The sequence below is a fragment of the Bufo gargarizans genome, chromosome 11 (assembly GCF_014858855.1).
Source record: "Bufo gargarizans isolate SCDJY-AF-19 chromosome 11, ASM1485885v1, whole genome shotgun sequence".
Classification (NCBI taxonomy): Eukaryota; Metazoa; Chordata; class Amphibia; order Anura; family Bufonidae; genus Bufo; species Bufo gargarizans.
Window position 1 is genome coordinate 27,093,827 of NC_058090.1, and position 21,329 is coordinate 27,115,155.

The following is a 21,329-nucleotide window of genomic DNA, read 5'->3' on the forward strand; positions in this document are numbered from 1 at the left end:
GTTTTACAAAACCCACTGGAAAACACTTTCGTACTTGGCAATCAGGCAGTTCTATCTGCAATGGAATGTGTTTTTGTGGACCTTGCATTAACCCTCTGTCTACCGACATGCGAGTCCCTGCGACGGCTAATAAAACAGATGCTAAAAAAGACTGCAAATGATATGCAAAAAAATATGATGTTTATCAGTGGGGGGCGACAAACAAAAGAATGGGGCGTGAGTTTTATTGCAGTAAGCAAGTTAAACGAGTAGATACCAATGGGGTCTGTTGTGTCCCTTTATTGCTAAGCGAGCTCTGTCCTCCTTTATTGTGCTTCCCATGACCTGGGCTAATGGATTCACAGCGAGTCCCCGGAACAATGGAGGCTTTTTGCATCTCATTGTATACGGATGTGGCGTGCGAGGCCGTCTCATGTGATCTGGGGGTTGCCATGGTAAGTGCTGGACAGCTTCCATTAGAAAGCACAGAAGTGCGACTGAAGTTAGGGTGAAGCGCCCTGATGTGAACGGGAAGCGGCTGTTATTTCATGTAGGCTACTTTCACATCCGAGGTTTTGCTGGATCCGTCAGGGGATCAGCACAAAAAGGCATCCGGTCAATAATACAACCGTTCAGAACGGATCCGTTGCGAAACACAATGTAAGTCAATGATGCCGGATCTGTTTTTCTGACACAAAAAAAATAATAATAATCCAGCACCTATTTCGCGTCTGAAAAAACAGATCCTGCACCATTGACGTACATTGTGTTTCACGCCGGATCCATTTTGCGCAGTATCCCATAACGCATTCAAAAACGCTGCTTGCAGTGTGCATCATAGAAACGCAATGACATGGAACGGAGTGCATTCTGGTGCACTCCCTTCCGGTTTGTACCCAAAACCGTAAAGGAAAACGCAGATGTGAAAGTGGCCTTAGATGTTGATCAGGGCAGCGAAGCAAAGTTCTATTGGTCAGAAGTGACATCCTGCAAATATACACAGTAGAGTCCCAGTATTCAGCGTATCCGCTGTGTACAGCACGGACAGCAGATAGAAGGGCCCGGAGTGACTCCATAAGGTCCTGGTAGGTTGTCAGAAGTATCTGAAGCCATGCTGACTGCAGTGCTTTCCACATCTGCTGGAGGGGGGGATCCATATAGTGAACACGACCATCGAGGTGGTCCCAGAGATAAGTTGGGTTTAGGTCTGGAGAATCAGGGGTCAGGGTAGTACTTGGAAGTCTTGGTCTTCCAACCAATGTCGGACATCTCTAGTTTAGGACCGATTTGATCTTTGCTATGTGTGTGTCCTGTTTTCTATGTATGCCACCAGTTTAGCAGTGTGACAGATCAGGAGGAATTTTAAAAGCAGCTTTGAAATCCTACAAGCCGACCCTCCTTTCCTTTGATAACGGCCAGAGGTGGACAGTGAGACACAACCATACATGTTATCCTACTTTCACACTCGCATTTTGGGCGGATCCGTCATATTACAATAATACAACCGCCTGCATCTGTCAGGAACGGATCCGTTTGTATTATCTGTAACATAGCCAAGACGGATCCGTCATGAACGCCATTGAAAGTCAATGGAGGACGGATCAGTTTTCTGTTGTGTCAGAGAGAACTGATCCGTCCCCATTGACTTACCTTGTGTGTCAGGATGGATCCGTTTGGCTCAGTTTCGTCAAGCGGGCAGCAAAACGCTGCAAGCGGCCTCCAGAGCGGAATGGAGACTGATCGGAGGCAAACTGATGCATTCTGAGCGGATCCTTATCCATTCAGAATGCATTAGGGCAAAACTGATCCGTTTTGGAACCGCTTGTGAAGGCCCTGAACGGATCTCGCAAACGGAAAGCCAAAACGCCAGTGTGAAAGTAGCCTTAGAAAGTTGGGTGATCTTGCTGAATTTGGGGGGCTTAGCTGACCTTCCTCTAATGAGTTACCTTAAAGGGCTTCTTCAGGATTTTCATAAAAGCCTGGCATTTCCTGCCCTGTGTAGGCAAGATAGTTTGGTCAGTACTTACCCGCCCGTCGCACAGCCGTATATGAAGATGCAGGAACGCACCCTGTAGGGACCTGAACAGAAGAGCCCACAGTCAGTGTGAGTACAGCCGAGGCGCGATGGACGGGTAAGTACTGACCAGTCTATCTGTCTTACACAGGACAGGAAATGCCAGGATTTTATGAAAAGCCCAGAGACCCTCTTTAACGTGAAGCTCCCGGGTCCCCTTGCAGAACCTATAACAGGGACTCCCACCTACCAGGTGCCTTTTTTAATGCTGATGTTTTGCTATTTGGCAGAGAAACCTGTGGGCCCCGTCGGGCACTAGGACGACTGCAACCTTTGCTATTACTGACCTTTACAGGATAAATACACCTATTATATAAATGTACATCCTTCTCATCTTGTGTCGCCTGTAGCGCTGTGCTAGAATAAATCTAGGTCATGTATGTATATGTAAATATAAATACACACAATGCATTCGGAAAGTCTTCACAGTTTATGTTATGGCCTTGCACTAAAATAAAAATAAAAGTTACATTTTTCCCCATCATTCTGCTCTCAATTCCCCATAATGAGAAAGTAAAATCATGTTTGAAATCTTTGATAATTTATTGAAAAGGGAAAAACTAAAATCTTACATTGACATAAGTATTCAGACCCCTCAGGACTTAGTTAAAGCCCCCTTGGCAGTGATTACAGTTTTCGGGGGATGATGCCACAAGGTTTAACATCTGGATTTGGGGATTTTCTGCCATTCTTCTCTGCAGATCCTCTCAAGCTCTGTCAGGTTGGATGGGGACCATCGGTGGACAGCCATTTTCAGGTCTCTCCAGAGATGTTCCATTGGGTTCTAGTCAGGTCTCTGGCTGGGCCACTCAAGGACATTCACAGAGTTGTCCCGAAGCCGCTCCTGTGTTGTCTAGGCTGTGCTTAGGATGATTGTCTTGTTGGAAGGTGAACCTTCGGCCCAGAGCACTCTGGATCAGGGTTTTCATTAATATCTCTGTAACCTTTGTAAAAACCCACCTTTTAAATTGTATTCCTTTTGACCCCGGAATGGGCCATATTGACCATGCTGTACATCCCAGTACGAGAACGGTCAAAAAACTGTTATTTATAGACTCTGCACTAGAGCACAAGTCTATTTTGTAGGAATGGTTATCCCCAACCTTCCCTTTGACTCTTTCTTAAAAAATATAACATCCGTGTTCCACATGGATTGGATTAATGCTACGTTTCAAAAGGTTAAAGTCTTTTTCACTTTGTGGGATCCCTTCATGAAACGGCGCACCTGTTTTCAGTTTACTACTTGGTACTGAGAACAATCCATTACTTCTGACCCACCACAGTGACCATCACCGTATGTATTCTAACACTATAGTTGGTGTCCTTCGATCGATAATTCTGACTGGAGCCATGTGCCAGAGAGGTTTGTTTCCCGACCCCTTTCCTCCCCCCTCGGCAAATCCCTTTTGCCCCCTTTCTCATCCCCAGAGATGGTTTTTTTAATTCAGATTCAGTCTGTCATTTTCATTACTATTAACGGGACATGTTCTATATATGAATATGTTCTACTGTATCTGCCTGTACCCAGATGCTTCTTGGGGATAGTCTTCAGTGTTTGTAATATTACTGAAAAACCTAATAAAACATGTAATAAATAAAAAAAATCTGTACTTTGCTCTATTCAGCTTCCCCTCCACCCTGAAAGGGTGGTATTGAAAAGATGATGCGTGGTGCCTGGTTTCCTCAACACGTGACGCTTAGAATCGAAGCAAAAAAGGTCAATCTTGGTTTCATCAGACCCGAGAATCTTGTTTCTTATAGTCTGAGTCTTTTAGGTGCTTTTTGTAAACTCCAGGTGGCTTTCTTGTGTCTTTTACTAAGGAGAGGCTTCATTCTGACCACTCTGCCATAAAGCCCAGACTGGTGAAGTGATGCAGTGATGGCTGACCTTCTGAAAGTTTCTTCCATCTGCACACAGGGTCTTTGTAGCTCAGTCAGAGTGACCATTGGGTTCTTGGTCACCTCTCTTACCAAGGCCCTTCTCCCTTTATTACTTCGTTGTGGCGGTCAGCTCTAGAAAGGGTCCTGGTTGTTCCAAACTTCTTACCATTCAAGAATTATGAAGGCCACTGTGCTCTTGGGAGCTTCTCCAGATCTGTGCCTCCACACAATCCTGTCTCTGAGCTCTACAGGCAGTTCTTTCTTCCTCATGGCTTGGTTTTTGCTCTGATATGCATTGTCAGCTGTGAGACATTATTTAGACAGGGCTGCGTCTTTCTAAATTGTGTCCAATCAACTGAATTTACCACAGGTGGCTCCAATCAAGATGAATGGGAGGCCACCAAGCTAAATGTCCAATGTCAGAGAAAAGGGTCTGAATACTTTAGGTCCTTGAAAATTTTTAGTTTTTCCCTTTTAGTAAATTTGCAAACATTTCTAAAATTCTGTTTTCACTTTCTCATTATGGGTGCAGATTGATGGGGAAAAACTTGATTTAAAAAAAAAAAAAAATTAGCACAAGGAGCAACATAACAAAAAGGGAAAGGGTCTGAAGAATTTCTGAATGCACTGCATATGTATAAACGGTGTATATTACTGATTCATGCAGCCAGCAACATCACAGAGCATTTCCAATAATGTCACAAATAGCTCTAGCATCGTGATTTGCTGCTATTAGTATTATTACACCATATTTACTCTGCTTTATGACAAACTGGTTTTTGGCTCGCAGTGTACTTACTGTTACCGGAAACATAAAAAAAACTAAGATTTGTAATCCTGCCAAAGCTCCCAGGTTAGACTCGAATATCCTGAATAAACCACAGGAAAAGGGATCTGAAAGGCTGACAAAATCCCATTCAGCGGATCAGAGCAGTGAAATGGGGTGTGAGGTCAGACACGAATGTCCCTGATGTCACTTCTAGGTGATTTGTAAATGTAAAATAATCCCAAAACAGAGGGCATATATCTAACTGCCATCTATGTCATGCCACACATAGATGTCACACACATTGCAGCGGGATGTAAAGTGAATGGGATTTTTGTTTTTGCTGCCCTCCAGCTGTTGCAAAACTACAACTTCCAGCATGCCTCGACAGTCTTCAGCTATCAGCCTACAGTAGGGCATAATGGGAGTTGTAGTTTTACAACAGCTGGAGGGCCGCAGCTTGAGCATCCCTGATCTAGAGGATAGATAATCAGTTTAAACAAACTGCAGAACCCCTTTAAAAGTAAGTGGTTGCTGAGAACCAACATCACAATCATTGCAGACTGGGCCTGGAAAAGAGTCCTGGACACCTGAGAAGAGTCCTGGCTATTCATGAGTTCCTGCTCTCCTGCCCACCGGCTGATGACGGACAGTCTCCTACCGAGTTTTCTCCCTTTCTCTCTAGGAGAGAACTGCCAATCATCAGCAGATGGGTGAGAGAGCAGGAGATTAGGAATAACCAGGACTCTTCTTGGGTGTCAAGGCCTGGGCTGCAGTGATTATAATGCTGGTTCTCGGCAACCACTTACTTTTATCTCATCAGTGACACACCGCTGACATCGGCATTTCTGTCACTATTGTATGCTGCCCTCAGTGAGGTCAGCATAAAGTTGATGACAGGTTCCCTTTAAAGAAGGATTCCGGAAAAAAGTAAAATACACTCTAGAGCAGCATAGGCTATTATTTATTGATTATACGCACTTATATAGCGCTGACATATTCCGCAGCGCTTTACAGACATTATCATCACGCTGTTCCTAATGGAGCTAACAATCTAAGGTCCCTCAGTATGGCCTCATGCACACGACCGTTTTTTTTCACGGTCCGCAAAAACGGGGTCCGTGGGTCCGTGATCCGTGACCGTTTTTTCGTCCGTGGGTCTTCCTTGATTTTTGGAGGATCCACGGACATGAAAAAAAAGTCGTTTTGGCGTCCGCCTGGCCGTGCGGAGCCAAACGGATCCGTCCTGAATTACAATGCAAGTCAATGGGGACGGATCCGTTTGAAGTTGACACAATATGGTGCAATTGCAAACGGATCCGTCCCCATTGACTTTCAATGTAAAGTCAGGAGTCCCTTTACTTTCACACTTGTGTTCATAATGCAGACGGTGGCTCCGTTCAGAGCGGATCCGTCTGCATTATATTGTTAAAACATTTCTAAGTGTGAAAGTAGCCTCAGACGGATCCATCCAGACTTTACATTGAAAGTCAATGGGGGACGGATCCGTTTGAAAATTGAGCCACAGTGTGTCATCTTCAAACGGATCCGTCACCATTGACTTACATTATAAGTCTGGACGGATCCGCTTGCCTCCGCACGGCCAGGCGGACACCCGAACATAACTTGAAGCGTCCCCATCACCATGGGAACGCCTCTACGTTAGAATATACTGTCGGATATGAGCTACATCGTGAAACTCATTTCCGACAGTATATTCTAACACAGAGGCGTTCCCATGGTGATGGGGACGCTTCAGGTTAGAATACACTGCAAACTTGGTACAAGACTGCCCCCTGCTGCCTGGCACCACCCGATCTCTTACAGGGGGATATGATAGCACAATTAACCTCTTCAGGTGCGGCACCTAAAGGGGTTAATTGTACTATCATATTCTCCTGTAAGAGATCAGGGCTGTCAGGCAGCAGGGGGAAGACCCCCCCCTCCCCAGTTTGAATATCGTTGGTGGCACAGTGTGCGCCCACCATCGCCCCCCCTTCCTCCCTCTATAGTTAAAAATCGTTGGTGGCACAGTGTGTGCCCACCATCGCCCCCCCTTCTCCCTCTATAGTTAAAAATCGTTGGTGGCACAGTGTGCGCCCACCATCGGCCCCCCCTCTCTCTATAGTAGTAACAACCATTGGTGGCAGTGTGCGGCCTCCCATTCCCCCCCCCCCCCCATCATTGGTGGCAGCGGAGTTCCGATCGGAGTCCCAGTTTAATAGCTGGGGCTCCGATCGGTAACCATGGCAACCAGGAAGCTACTGCATCCCTGGTTGCCATGGTTACTTAGCAATAGTACAATAGTAGAAGACTCATAGTTACCTGCTTGCTGCTGCGATGTCTGTCCCCGGCCGGGAGCTCCACCTACTGGTAAGTGAAAGGTCTGTGCGGTGCATTGCTAAAGAACTGTCACTTACCAGTAGGAGGAGCTCCCGGCCGGTCACAGACATCGCAGCAGCAAGCAGGTAAGTATGAATCTTCTACAATTGTACTATTGCTAAGTAACCATGGCAACCAGGGATGCAGTAGCTTCCTGGTTGCCATGGTTACCGATCGGAGCCCCAGCGATTAAACTGGGACTCCGATCGGAACTCCGCTGCCACCAATGATCGGGGGGGGGGGGGGGGCAGATGGGAGGCCGCACACTGCCACCAATGGTTGTTACTACTATAGAGAGAGGGGGGGCCGATGGTGGGCGCACACTGTGCCACCAACGATTTTTAACTATAGAGGGAGGAAGGGGGGGGCGATGGTGGGCACACACTGTGCCACCAACGATTCTCAACTATAGAGGGAGGAAGGGGGGGGCGATGGTGGGCGCACACTGTGCCACCAACGATATTCAAACTGGGGAGGGGGGGTCTGCCCCCTGCTGCCTGGCAGCCCTGATCTCTTACAGGAGAATATGATAGTACAATTAACCCCTTTAGGTGCCGCACCTGAAGAGGTTAATTGTGCTATCATATCCCCCTGTAAGAGATCGGGTGGTGCCAGGCAGCAGGGGGCAGTCTTGTACCAAGTTTGCAGTGTATTCTAACTAGAAGCGTCCCCATCACCATGGGAACGCTTCTGTGTTAGAATATACTGTCGGAAATGAGTTTTCACGAAGTGAAAACTTAGATCAGAAAAAGCTTTTATGCAGACGGATCTTCGGATCCGTCTGAATGATAATAAGGCACTGAAGGAAAAAATGGCCGACTTGGAGGACAGATCACGGAGAGACAATCTCAAATTAGTGGGTTTTCCAGAAGGAGTAGAAAAAGACGACCCTATAGGTTTCACACAAAAATGGCTGTTAGATAATATAGCAGCCTCAGGAGCAGCTCTAGGACCCATAGTGGAGAGAGCACACCGTATTCCAACAAGAAAACCCCTACCAGGACTAGCACCAAGGCCTTTGTTAATTAAAATGACCTCCTCAAGGGATCGGGATAATATCCTTAAGTGGAAGAGAGAAGCGCAAACGGTGAAATATAATGATACTAATATAGAGATATACCCGGACTTTTCGAAAACTACGCAAGATAAAAGAAGAGAATATAAGGATGTTAAAAAGAGACTGATACAAGCCCAACTAAAATATTCCATGATGTACCCTGCGAAACTACGGATCATCTATAAAGAAACCGTACAATTTTTCTCCAACCCAAGCGACGCCGTCGATTGGATGGACTCTCAGGGCATTAAATAACTCGCCTATGGTCGTGGTGGGGGAGAGCTGGGGTGGTCGGCGGTGGGGGGGGATAGTCTACAGTTAGAGACCTATGAGCCGCGTTCTGCGACTCGCAGGTCAGAATGGGATTGGGGTTTTTGGGGGTTGGGGGAGGGGATTTCTTTCCGCGGGGGCCTGTCGTGGTGTTGAGGATATGTCGCTGGTGGCTCCCCTGTTCTCCCGCTCAGTGTTGCCATATTCCTTAAAATGTCTAGCATATTGACATGGAATATCCGCGGTTTTGCGGATAAAATTAAGAGGTGCGCAGTGTTCGATTTGGTCTCTAGACATTTACCAGCAATAGTGGCCCTGTTAGAAACACACCTTACAGGTGATAAAATAGCGGCACTGGGCGGAAGGAGATGGGCCTCTCACGAATACCATTCCTGCCACTCTATATACTCCAGGGGAATCAGTGTGTATGTTCATAGACAGGTAGATTATGACCCAATAGAACAGCTAATTGATCAAGAGGGCCGGTACATCTTTTTGCACTGCTATTGGCAGGGGCAAAGGATAATCTTAGCGTTTATATATATTCCGCCCCCCTTTACTACTACTGTATTATGTAAATTGATGGCATATATTACAGCACGAGAGGAGTGCCCGGTGCTGGTGATGGGTGATTTCAACTCGGTCATGGACACTAAGAAAGATAGGACCTCGACCATAACTAACTATGAATCAAATCTGGGATCAAGTACAGTGCTATCCAGAATCAGTACGGAGATGGCACTGGTCGATATCTGGCGATCCCTTTACGGAAATAAGCAGGTATTTTCTTGCTTTAGTAACACATATAGGTCCATGTCTCGAGTTGATCTGGCTCTCGCCAGCCCCGGGCTTATTAATAGGGTTAAAAAAATGAATTATGAATGTCATGGCATCTCTGACCATAGCCCGGTCATGGTAATACTGGATAGCCCTAAGAAACCAAACCAAAATAGAATCTTTAAACTTAACCCCCATTGGATGACATTGATAAGGGATCTAGATAAGATTAATGAAGAAATAAAACTCTTTTGGAGGGATAATGTTAATTCAACACATATTCATATGGTTTGGGACTCGCTTAAGGCATACCTCCGGGGTATATATTCTCATGAAATTAGGAAACAGAAAAATCTTTTCGCCCAAACCCAAAAAGAAATAGAAGGGAGGCTCAACCGGATAACGAATGAGATTATCTTTGTAAATACTATAGAAAAACAACTCGAACTTAAAAAGGCACAGGAGGAATATAAACAAAATTTATACAAAAAAGCACAAAACAAAATGTTTTTTTCAGGGTTGAGGAGTTTTAGTGAGTCCGGAAAGCCAAGCAGATTATTATCTATGATAGTAAAAAACCAAAGGGGAGGTTCCAATATTACTGGAATTAGGACAGAGGCAGGGAATATCTTACGAGACCCTGATGACATCCTAAAGGAATTTACTAGGTATTTTTCTACATTATATCAAGCCGGGTCCCAAAATCAGGGAGGAAAAATAGATCAATATTTGGATAATATTGACATCCCTGAATTTGACCAACAAGACATCGATTGGTTAAATAGACCTATACAACTGACCGAGCTACAGACCACGTTGCACTCCATCAAGGGTAATACGTCCCCAGGGGCGGATGGTTTTCCATTCGAAGTATATCGGCAACATGAGGGAACGATTCTTCCCCCAATGTTGGAGGTACTAAATCAATCTTGGACAAAGGGTTCCCTACCCCCCTCATGGATGGAAGCCATCATCACATTGATCCCCAAAAAGGGGAAGGATCCGCTGTTGGCTGCTTCCTACCGCCCTATCTCTCTGCTGAACACAGATTATAAAATTCTTGCCAAATTGTTAGCCAACAGATTAAAAACTGTCATACATAAAGTTGTCCATGTAGATCAAACCGGGTTTATTCCCAAAAGAAATATACAGGATAATATAAGGCGGGTGTTCTTGAACATCCAGACGGGGGACGGGGGGGACTGCTCCATCCTGTCTCTTGATGCCGCTAAGGCCTTTGACAGGGTGGAGTGGCCCTTCCTTTGGAAAGTATTATCACGGGTGAGGATGGGCGAGTATTTCTCCAGATGGGTTCGCATTCTGTACCAAAACCCGGTGTCGAGGGTCCGAATTAATGGAGAGTACTCTGCCCCCTTTCCCCTGACCCGAGGAACACGCCAGGGCTGTCCCCTTTCCCCTTTGCTCTTCTCGCTATTCCTGGAGCCAATTGCATGCAAAATTAGAACAGATGAGGAAATATCTGGCTTCGGGTGCGAGGGGGAAGCTGATAAAATTAGTTTATATGCGGACGATATGCTGCTCTATCTAGGAAAGGGGTATATTAACCTGCCCAGGGTTATGGACAGTCTGGATGAGTTTGGATCCCTATCTGGATACGACATAAACTGGGAGAAATCTAAATTTCTCCCACTGAGACGCCCAGTTCCACGGGGCCACAATTTTCGGGTCAGTATATTGACCCCAGCAGACTCCCTACTGTACCTGGGTATCCAGATAGGGACCAAATTGGAACACTATTTGAAACTGAATATAATCCCAATAATAGATAAAGTTAGGGAAAAAATTAGAACATGGCTAAAACTCCCTATATCACAAATTAACCGAATAGCGCTTATTAAAATGACATTATTACCAATGTTATTATACGTTTTCAACGCTAGTCCAATCACGATAGAAGACAAGTTTTTCAACAAGCTAGAGACCCTTTTTAATGAACTTATTTGGGGCCGCAAACGAGTTAGAATTAAGATTCAGTATCTGTATAAAGAAGAGGGTGGAATGTCCATCCCTTTCTTAAAAGGATATTATTTAGCTGCCCAACTGAGATGGTGCGCTAAGAATCGGAGGAATAAATGCATCTGTCTTCTTTTTGGGGAGCATTGTAGACCATGGTCGGATCTTTTTCATATTCTTGAAACCGGTATTCTTAAGAAGAAAACAATAACAAATCCGTTTTGTAGAATGCTCGGGTATATCTGGCAACAAATTAGAGATATGACGGGCATATCTGAGGCAGTTCAGTACACCCCACTGTGGGGGAACGCACACTTATCACAAGTTATGCAATTAGGTCACGCTGAATATTGGGAAAAAAATGGGATATATTTCATTGCACAATTTTTTCATCAGGGACTGATTAAGCCCTTAAATGAAATATTACCAGACATTATATTAGGATTTATTGATAAATTTCGATATGAACAATTACGTCACGCTATACAATACACGGAGAATAAGAATTATTTGAAGATAGTAAGGAATACTTTTTTAGATTTTTGTTTTGACATGACATTAAACAGCTCTATATCACATATATACGCTAAGTTTAAATATGAATACACAAAAACGATCACATTTAGGGGTGAAGCTAAATGGGAAAGAGATTTACATAAAGGGGAACCTATTATCTGGAATACTGTGTACAGAAACATTAAAAGATCGACCGTCTCACCCGCTCATGCATGGATTCTTCTGAAAATTATACACCGTCTCTATTATACACCAGCATTATTGCATACCATTTATAAAGATAGGAAACAGAACTGCTATAAATGTAACAAAGACAGAGGAGATTATAAACACCTGCTGTGGGAATGCCCAGGGATAAATGAATATTGGATAAAAATATTTCGGAAACTGCAGGACCTTTCCCCAATGAAATACCAGGCATGCATTGATTATGCCATTCTGGGTACACTCCCAGAGACAGACGAAAATAAAACAGAGCAGATACTGTGGTTTCGGGGCATTGCACTAGCCAAAATAATAATTGTGAAACATTGGGGCACCATGAAATACCCCAGTTTTCAGGAGTGGTTGGAGTGGATGAACAGAGTTAGGCAGTATGAACACACCCTAGCTCAAACAGCACGGAAAAAGGCAGCCTGGCTGCGGATCTGGGGTAACTGGAAACAATGACAGTCTATGTGGGTACAGCGGCTTTGTGGAGGAGAAGAGGGGGCCACTGGCAATTGGAAACAATTGGAAACAATAACAATGTTAAAGATGCAGATATGGCAGCCCCGCGGAAAGGGAAAGGGAAAAAAAAAAAAAAAAAAAAAAAAAAAAGGGGGGGGGGGTGGAGGGAGGGACAGGGGGGGTTTATAAATAATTAAAATTGAAATTTAGTACAGGTTGAGATGAAACCATTTCTGCACTCTCACTTTATCTCTTTTATATTGAAATGGAAGACTGTTGTACATTAATCTTTTTTGGAAAATAAAATATTTATAAAAAAAAAAAAAAAAAAAAAAAAGCAACCTACGGCCACGGATCACGGACACGGATGCCAATCTTGTGTGCATCCGTGTTCTTTCACGGACCTATTGACTTGAATGGGTCCGTGAACCGTTGTCCGTCAAAAAAATAGGACAGGTCATATTTTTTTGACGGACAGGATACACGGATCACGGCCTCGGCTGCAAAACGGTGCATTTTCCGATTTTTCCACGGACCCATTGAAAGTCAATGGGTCCGCGAAAAAAAACGGAAAACGGCACAACGGCCACGGATGCACACAACGGTCGTGTGCATGAGGCCTAAGTCTTTGGAGTGTGGGAAGAAACCACAGGAAACCCACGCAAACACGGGGAGAACATACAAACTCCATGCAGATGTTGTCCTTGGTAGGATTGGAACCCAGGACCCCAGTGCTAACCACTGAGCCAGCGTGCTGCCTAACCCCTTAATGCAATGTACCTGTACTTCATAAGCGTTAAGGGTACGCGCTGAGCTCGCTGTATACACGCCAGGTGCCGACTGTAATAATACAGTTCCTCCCCTTTGGCAGTGACTGGGAATGGAGATGACTCCGATCCCAGTCACTTAACCCTTCAGATGCTGCATCTGTGGGGTTAGACAGAGGGAGCTCACTTTATCCTCTGATTGGAGCCCCCGTGGCGAAGTCTCATGATCAGTAGGGGGTCCCAACAGTCGGAGACACCCACCAATCCAATCAGGAGATAACGTCAACTAACCTGAATAACCCTTAACCACATCAGCATTTGCTGTTCAAAGGGGGGGCATTCACAAAGGTCACATTTGTTGCAGATTTCCACGCCTCTGCCACTGAAACAGCCCATTCACATGTAACGACCTGTTTTTCAACTGCAAAAATTCCCACAACAAATCTGCCAAGTGTGAACACACCCAGTCAGACTGGGAGGCACCATAATCCGTATTTGATGTATATGCTTTCACACTTTGGGTCAATATGCAGCCGGTACAATAATACCCACAAATATCAGTTGGAAAGAGCATCTAATAGATGACAAATACCTATTAAAGGAGTTGGTCCATCTTACACATAGATGGCATATCTCACGCATGAGACTTACCTTAAGGAATTTAGGCCTGTGTCACACTGCCGTTTTTAGATCCGGCAGAGAACACTTGGATCACTCTGCATACCGGCATTGCCGGAAGCTACCGCATCGGTGGCGTTTACCATCTCCGGCAGGGATCTGGATCCTGTACTGCCGGACTCTACCTGACACCCGTCGTCCCTATTGACTATAATGGGGACCGATGGGGATCCAGCTGCAACCCAGAGGATTATCCGTCCGAAAACCGCTGGTCAGGTAGAGTCTGGCAGTGCCGGATACAGACATCTCCGGCAGGGAGCAGCCTGAGATGGTAAACGCTTGAAACTAGCCTTAGGCCGGGACGCCCCTTTGGACAGACGGATGTGATTGGTGACGATAACTGTACTGCGCTGCGGAATATATGGGCGCTATATAAGCAACAGTAAAAACTGATCAATAATAAACATGGGAACAAAAGCAGGAGGAAAGTATTGGGAAAAGATATATATCAATGGAGCATGCAGTAATGACCGCAGTTTAAGGCCTCCTGCACACGACTGTATGGCTTTTTCAGTGTTTTGCGGTCCGTTTTAAACTGATCCGTTTTTCAGTTTTTTGCGGATCGGAAACGGAAGCATGGCATATACAGTATACAGTAATTACATAGAAAAATTGGGCTGGGCATAACATTTTCAATAGATGGTTCCGCAAAAACGGAACAGATACGGAAGACAAACTGATGCATTCCGTATCCGTTCCGTTTTTTTTTACAGCTCCATTGACTTGAATGGAGCCACGGAACGTGATTTGCGTGGCAATAATAGGACATGTTCTATCTTTGAACGGAAAAACGGAATGCATACAGAGTACATTCCGTGTTTTTTTTTTTGCGGAACCATTGAAATGTGAACTGAATGGTTCCGTATACGGAATGCAAAAAACGGACCGTAAACGGGGAAAAAAACGTTTGTGCGCAGGAGGCCTAACATACATGCATTATACAATAGGACTCTATGCAGTCTCTAGCTGATTGCACACATTTGGTGTAATAGCAATAGAAAGCCGATGACATCACCTCCCGACATGAGCTAAATATAAATGAGTTACCTGGCAGCTTCACGGCGCATTAATCAGGGACACTTTCTGGCAGAGGAGTCGTTCATTGGTGTTTTTACAAGTTGTCGGGATTTGCAGGGATGAGAGCTGTATAATACAGGGCGGAGGGCGGCTTGTCTGTTTTGTCATCGCTTGTGTGAATAACGAAAATCTTACTTTTTTTTTTTTTTTTACATTTACTGATTCACAGGAAATGATTAAACTCAAAATATCTATTGGATAATGTGGCCTTTGTAAGCTCCATTATGATTATATCCATCACAATTATGACCAGTGTAGCTTACGACCGCATCAAAAAGCATTGCGGATCTGCCGGCAGTCGCTGTGCTGGTCAAAATAACGCAAGCACTTAAAAAGAGTTATAGCCTTGACCCATAGAGGTGGCATAATCCGTGTGCTGCTGGCTAGACTGGTTTGTGGAGTCCCACGTTCTTCACTCTTAAAGGGGTTTTCTAAGAGATTGATAGGGTATCCTCAGGATCGGTCATCAGTATCAGATTGGTGGGGGTGCCGGGTGTCGGCTGTTTTGGCCAGCCACTGGTACTGAAAACTATACAATGGACAGAACAGGAAGCAGAAGGCACGGTCTATAGTGTAGCGGCCATGCTGGGATACTGCAGCTCTGTTCCCATTCTGGCTGTAGTAATGCCGGCAATGGAAACTAGACGGTGGATGGAACCTTCTGCTTCCATCTCCAACCACTGTATCGTTTTTACAATTAGCTAATTAGTGGGTGGTGCCAAGTGTTGGCCCCTATTGATGACCTATTCCGAAGAGAGGTCATCAGTATCTGAGTCCAAGAAAATGTCTTTACCCCCAGGGAGGAATGGACTTTGCTGCAGGAAGATCTCCAGGTCACGGTCCCTAAAATAGTCATGGATTGGCAGCAGTAGCGCAGAGGGAGAAGTGGAATAATCAAGAATGGAGTTGAGGGTTGTCAACACCAAACGAGCTGCCAGGATGCGACAGGCCAGAGGATAAGATGAGACAGTAGTCAGGAATGGAGTCGAGGGTCAGAGCCAAAAGCAGAACAGGCAACAGATGGACAATTCCTAAAGCGAGGCAGCGGTGATATCCAGGAACATGGTGAGGATCAGCGTTGAACAGGTATCAGGATCAGAAGCTCCGGGAATGAGACTCAGCAAATGGTAAGAACCTCAGATAGCTGGCAATGCATGGCAGTACGTTTCCCATATAAATAGACCACTGGGCCTGATGTCATCTTTGGATGCCAGCTGCCTGAGCAACCCAACACCATTCTGCTGCCACAGAAGGAGCACTGAGCCAGAAGATGGGAGCAAGAGAGGTTTTGTAGGCCGTGTCCACCTATATACTAGACGTGGCCATCATCGGAAGCCGCACCCGCAACATAACCCAATAATGTAACCAGCCAAGGAGAGCAAGAAAGGTGTTGTCTCATCAAGAAGACATCTCTCCTGATGACCTATTAGGGCATACAGACTTAAAGGGGTTTTCCAGGAGTTCAGTATTCATGACCTAGCCTCAGGATAGTAAAAAATAAAATGGCTGCGCACCATTATACATACAAACAATAGAGCTAAGAAATGGGGATCATTCAAAATAAAAGTGGTACAATACCGACTATAAATGAGTTAATGGAAGCTCTTAGCGCACATATTTGATCAAACGTGTGTCGGGCCCATCTACCAGGCGTCAAGGTGGCTTCCGCAGATGGGTCCCTAACACTAGTATACTGCCTCTCTTTGGACTTATCTAAGCCTACAATATTCAGGGCAGTGTAGAGACCAGCTACATACGTACTCCGCTCAGAAGTCCCAGGTAGATGGGCGTGTTCAGTCTAAAAGAGGCGCTACCCTCAATATATACTACAAGAGAATTTAGACTAGAACCTTCAGAATCACAGGTGCATATCCAATATGTGATTCTTTTAGACTGGACACGCCCATCTACCTGGGACTTCTGAGCAGAGTACGTATGTAGCTGGTTCCTACACTGCCCTGAATATTGTAGGCTTAGATAAGTCCAAAGAGGGGCAGTATATTTAGTGTTAGGGACCCATCTGTGGAAGCCACCTTGACGCCTGGTAGATGGGCCCGACACATATGTGCGCTAAGAGCTTCCATTAACTAATTTATAGTCGGTATTGTACCACTTTTATTTAGAATGACCCCCATTTCTTAGCTCTATTGTTTGTATATATAAAGGTGTGCAGCCATTTTATTTTTTATAATCATGTTTGCTTCATGAATATGCACCTGTGATTCTGAAGGTTCTAGTCTAAATTCTCTACTAGCCTCAGGATAGGTCATCAATATATGATTGGAGGGGGTTTGAATTCCTACATCCCCCACAGATGAGCTGTTTGAAGAGGCCACGGTGCTACACTTACCAAGCACAGTGCCGTACATTGTACGCTGGCTCTGCTTGATATTGCAGCCCAGGCCTACTCACTTAAATGGGACGGGGCTGCACATGGGTCAGTTGATCAATGAACATGATGTCACTGGCCTAGGAAGAGGCCGTAGCACTCACCGGAGTGCCGTGGCCTCTTCACACAGGTGATCGGCTGGGGTGCCGGGAGTCAGACCCCCCAACAATCAGATATTAATGACCTATTATCAGAAAAGGAGAGGTCACCAGCTGATGGTGGTGGTAGTTCTTTTGAGAAGGTGCTGTCTTTATGATACAATTACTTTAACAGTCAATCATCGGGATAAACAGTTGGAATTGGATGGTTTGGGGGACAATTATTAATGTCTATGGGAAGCTACAAATACATTGCTATTCTATAGAACAGGGATGCTCAACCTGCCGCCCTCCAGCTGTTGCAAAACTACAACTTTCAGCATGCCCTAATAGCTGCAGGCTGTCCAGGCATGCTGGGAGTTGTAGTTTTGCAACAACTGGAGGGCCGCAGGTTGAGCATATCTGCCAATACGGAAATACCTGAAGTCTTTTTATTTGCCTCTGTTTTTTGCCCTGGATTGACGGGTAGTGCTTTCTGTTCTGGAGCTATAGATCTGCAATGCAGTACTTTGTATTTAGCTCTTACATGTCTGTATGTGTTTTTTGCATGGTCTCAATACAACTGCAGGCACAAAGAATTTTTTCCCAGTGGACCAGAAGAGAGATAATAGTCACAATTATACCACAGGAGGAGCCAGTTGTTGATTCTTCGTGGATTGCTAACACAACCAGTTATTTCAATGGGCAGGCTTCTGCATAATCAAGGCTAATGCACTTCAGGTACCATCTACAGTATGTAGCGGGGGGATATAATCTTAAAGGGGTATTCCAGCTTTTGTTATTGATCACCTATCCTCCAGATAATATTATAATAATTATAGAGGTTGGATAACCCCTTTAAGTGCTGCTCTCCTTCCAAAGTATCAGGGACACCCAAGCACTACTACACTGAAATATTATTCAATCTCTCTGTAATACCTAATTTCTCCTGTGGTGGCGCTGCAGGGAAAGTGAACGCTTGCTGCAAAGATCCAACAGAGATCGCAAATGATCGTTATGTGTCCCGACATCAGTTATAAGTAATAATTTTATATGAGTGTTTTCCAGCATATCTAAATACAATAGTGAAGGTCTGTATCACCCCCCGTTAAAATTTGGTAAAGCCTCTTACCCTACGGCTAATTTCAGAAATGATTCATGTAACGGCTGCATTTGCTGGACTGACCGTGGCCCAGCAGACCCGAACTCACTGTATCCTAATGATCTACGGTGCTGCGAGTTCCAGCCCGACTGGGGGTCTAATGTCCTGTACGCACAACGCACCCCGACAGTAGAAATTCACAGCATCATAGATCACTGTGATATAGAAAGTTTGGTTTGGCCAGCCGTCACCTGGATCGTTTTTTCCGGACCACACTCGCCCATGGGTAATCACCTTTAAAATGAGCCATTTTCAGGTAAAAGATCTCTAAATTTATTAAGCGGGTGAGAGTGGCAGCAACATGGCAGGTCTCAAAGTTGGCAAGTTTTTCTTTTGTGCTTCATCAGACAACATATTTGTACGGCTGCGCTATTTTTATATAATTACTAGTAACAGGCACCTGGAGCAATTCTCAAGATGCGGCTGCAGTCTCATGTGGATCTGCCACCTGGGGCCCTGGGCATATTACAAACATGATGAGAGCATATGTCGTCTCAGCAAATATTCATGTACTAAAGACTGCACTTTCAGAAAACTTTGGACATTTCTTAGTGACTGCAACGAAAAGTCAGTGATTCTCCGAGCAGTGTGCCCCGGTAGCGGAGATCGCCTTTTATCGGCTCTTCTGGTTAGCTGAAGAGGAGCTCATATACTTCCTTAGGCCTCTTGCACACAAACGTTTTTTTTTCCGTTTCCGTTCCGTTTTTTGCGCTCCGTATACGGAACCATTCATTTCAGTGGATCCGCAAAAAAAAACAGAAGGTACTCCGTATGCCTTCCGCTTCCGTTTAAAGATAGAACATGTCCTATTATTGTCCGCATAACGGACAAGGATAGTACTGTTCTGTCAGGGGCCAGCTGTTCCGTTCCGCAAAAATCGGAATGCACACGGACGTCATACGTATTTTTTGCGGATCCGTTTTTTGGGGACTGCAAAATGCTGAAAAAGCCATACGGTCGTGTGCAAGAGGCCTTACACAGACAATTTAAAAAAAACAGACCTTAAGGGTCCATTCACATATCTGTATGTGTTTTGCGGATCCACAAAACACGGACACCGGCAATGTGTGTTCCGCACATCGCCGGCACTATAATAGAAAATGCCTAATCTTGCGGACAAGAATAGGACATGTTCTATTTTTTTCGGGAACGGAATTGCAGACCCGGAAGTGCGGATCCGCATTTCTGGATCCGGGCAGCACATAGTGTGGCCCCATAGAAATGAATGGGTCCGCAATTCCGTCCCACAAATTTCGGAACAAAATTGCGGACATGCCTAATCTTGTCCGCAATTGTGGACAAGAATAGGACATGTTCTATTTTTTTCGGGAACGGAATTGCAGACCCGGAAGTGCGGATCCGCATTTCTGGATCCGGGCAGCACATAGTGTGGCCCCATAGAAATGAATGGGTCCGCAATTCCGTCCCACAAATTTCGGAACAAAATTGCGGACATCCTCAGGATAGCTCATCAATATCAAATCAGCGAGGGTTTGTCTCCCAGCACCCCCGCCGATCAGCTGTTGGAAGAGGCCGTGGCGGCTCAGTCTCTTTCTAGGCCAGTGACATCACCGTACATCGGTCACATGGCCTAGGCGCAGCTCAGTCCCATTCAAGTGAAGGGGTTGAGCAGCAATACCAAGCACAGCCGCAATAAAATGGACGGCGCAGCGCTTGCTGTAAAGAGACCGCAGCACTCGCCTTCCTTCAAACAGCTGATCTGCGGGGTGCCAGGACCCTCACCGATCTGATACTGATGATCTATCCTGAGGATATCAAATTCCTGTATAACCCTGATAAATGGGACGGAGATGCAAAATCCTACACCTCCGCTTCTAAGTAGATGGCGTACGAGCTCCATGGCCCCTTCAAAAAGCTGAGCGGCGGGGAGTGTCAGGCCCCTTCCGATCTGATATTGATGACCTGTTCAGAGGAAAAGATACCAGTATTCTGATCCCTGAAGACCCCTATAACATAAAGAGAAAAACAAGAGCGATTTCAATAGGATAATCTTGCAGAACGCACATTTGTCACAAGTCTACTGAGGCTGAAAGACCCTCATGCCCGCCCTGCACCCCCGCATGGTATTCACTGGACCGGTAATTGTAACTGCTGTTACCTTGATGAAAATGCGGCGTCTCTTACCTACGTATGTCTGTTACACTGGGGCCAGTGTTCACGAAACAGGCGAATCCTGTATTTGCCGCTCTGCAAACGAAAACACCACAGAGTCATGAAATGAGTATGTGTACTGCCCTGAGACACGGCTTTAGTAAACTGTTTACTTAGTCTATTCCTTTCTATACTTCATTCATCTCTTTGGACCCTTCTAACAAAACTACCACACAGTACGTTCAGGTATAATACTGCACTACATGGCAAAATTGGAACAAATGCATATTAGATCCCCATGTGAAATTGTTCTGGGGTTGTCTAAAAAGAAAATCGTAGCTAGTCAGTGTTAGTCCTGATTCACACATCCATGATAGGCTCGGTCTGCGTCAAAATCCGCCGTGGATCCCCCGGAAGAAATCACTGCGCTGTGCAGCGGTTTTTCATTAGGACCCATGAGCTAAACCATGAGCAGGCTCTTGCTGCAGCTTTGCGGGGAGTACGCACAGTAACCGCACCAAGAATCAGGCCGAATGCAGACGACTGTGGAACACGGACGTGAGCGGTCCGTGGTATCCCGGCCTGACATCCCGCTGAGAGCAGGAGCGCACGGCGTCATTGTTAGCTATGACACCGTGCGCTTCGTGCCACCGCTGCAGTACAGTGATACACTGGTATAGATCATACGAGTGTATTACTTTTCTGCAGCGGCGGCACGAAGC

The 21,329-nt window shown here is 45.4% G+C and overlaps 1 protein-coding gene across 1 annotated transcript in view; it reads right to left on the bottom strand.

Annotated features, from left to right (window-relative positions):
• LOC122922156 overlaps window positions 1-14,854 on the bottom strand; it is a 92,196-nt gene extending 77,342 nt beyond the window's left edge. Inside the window, exon 1 of the transcript XR_006387097.1 lies at window positions 14,838-14,854. The gene's annotated coding sequence lies outside the window, so the exon portion shown is untranslated. The remainder of the gene's footprint in view (window positions 1-14,837) is intronic.
• Between the last annotated feature and the right edge of the window lie 6,475 nt (window positions 14,855-21,329).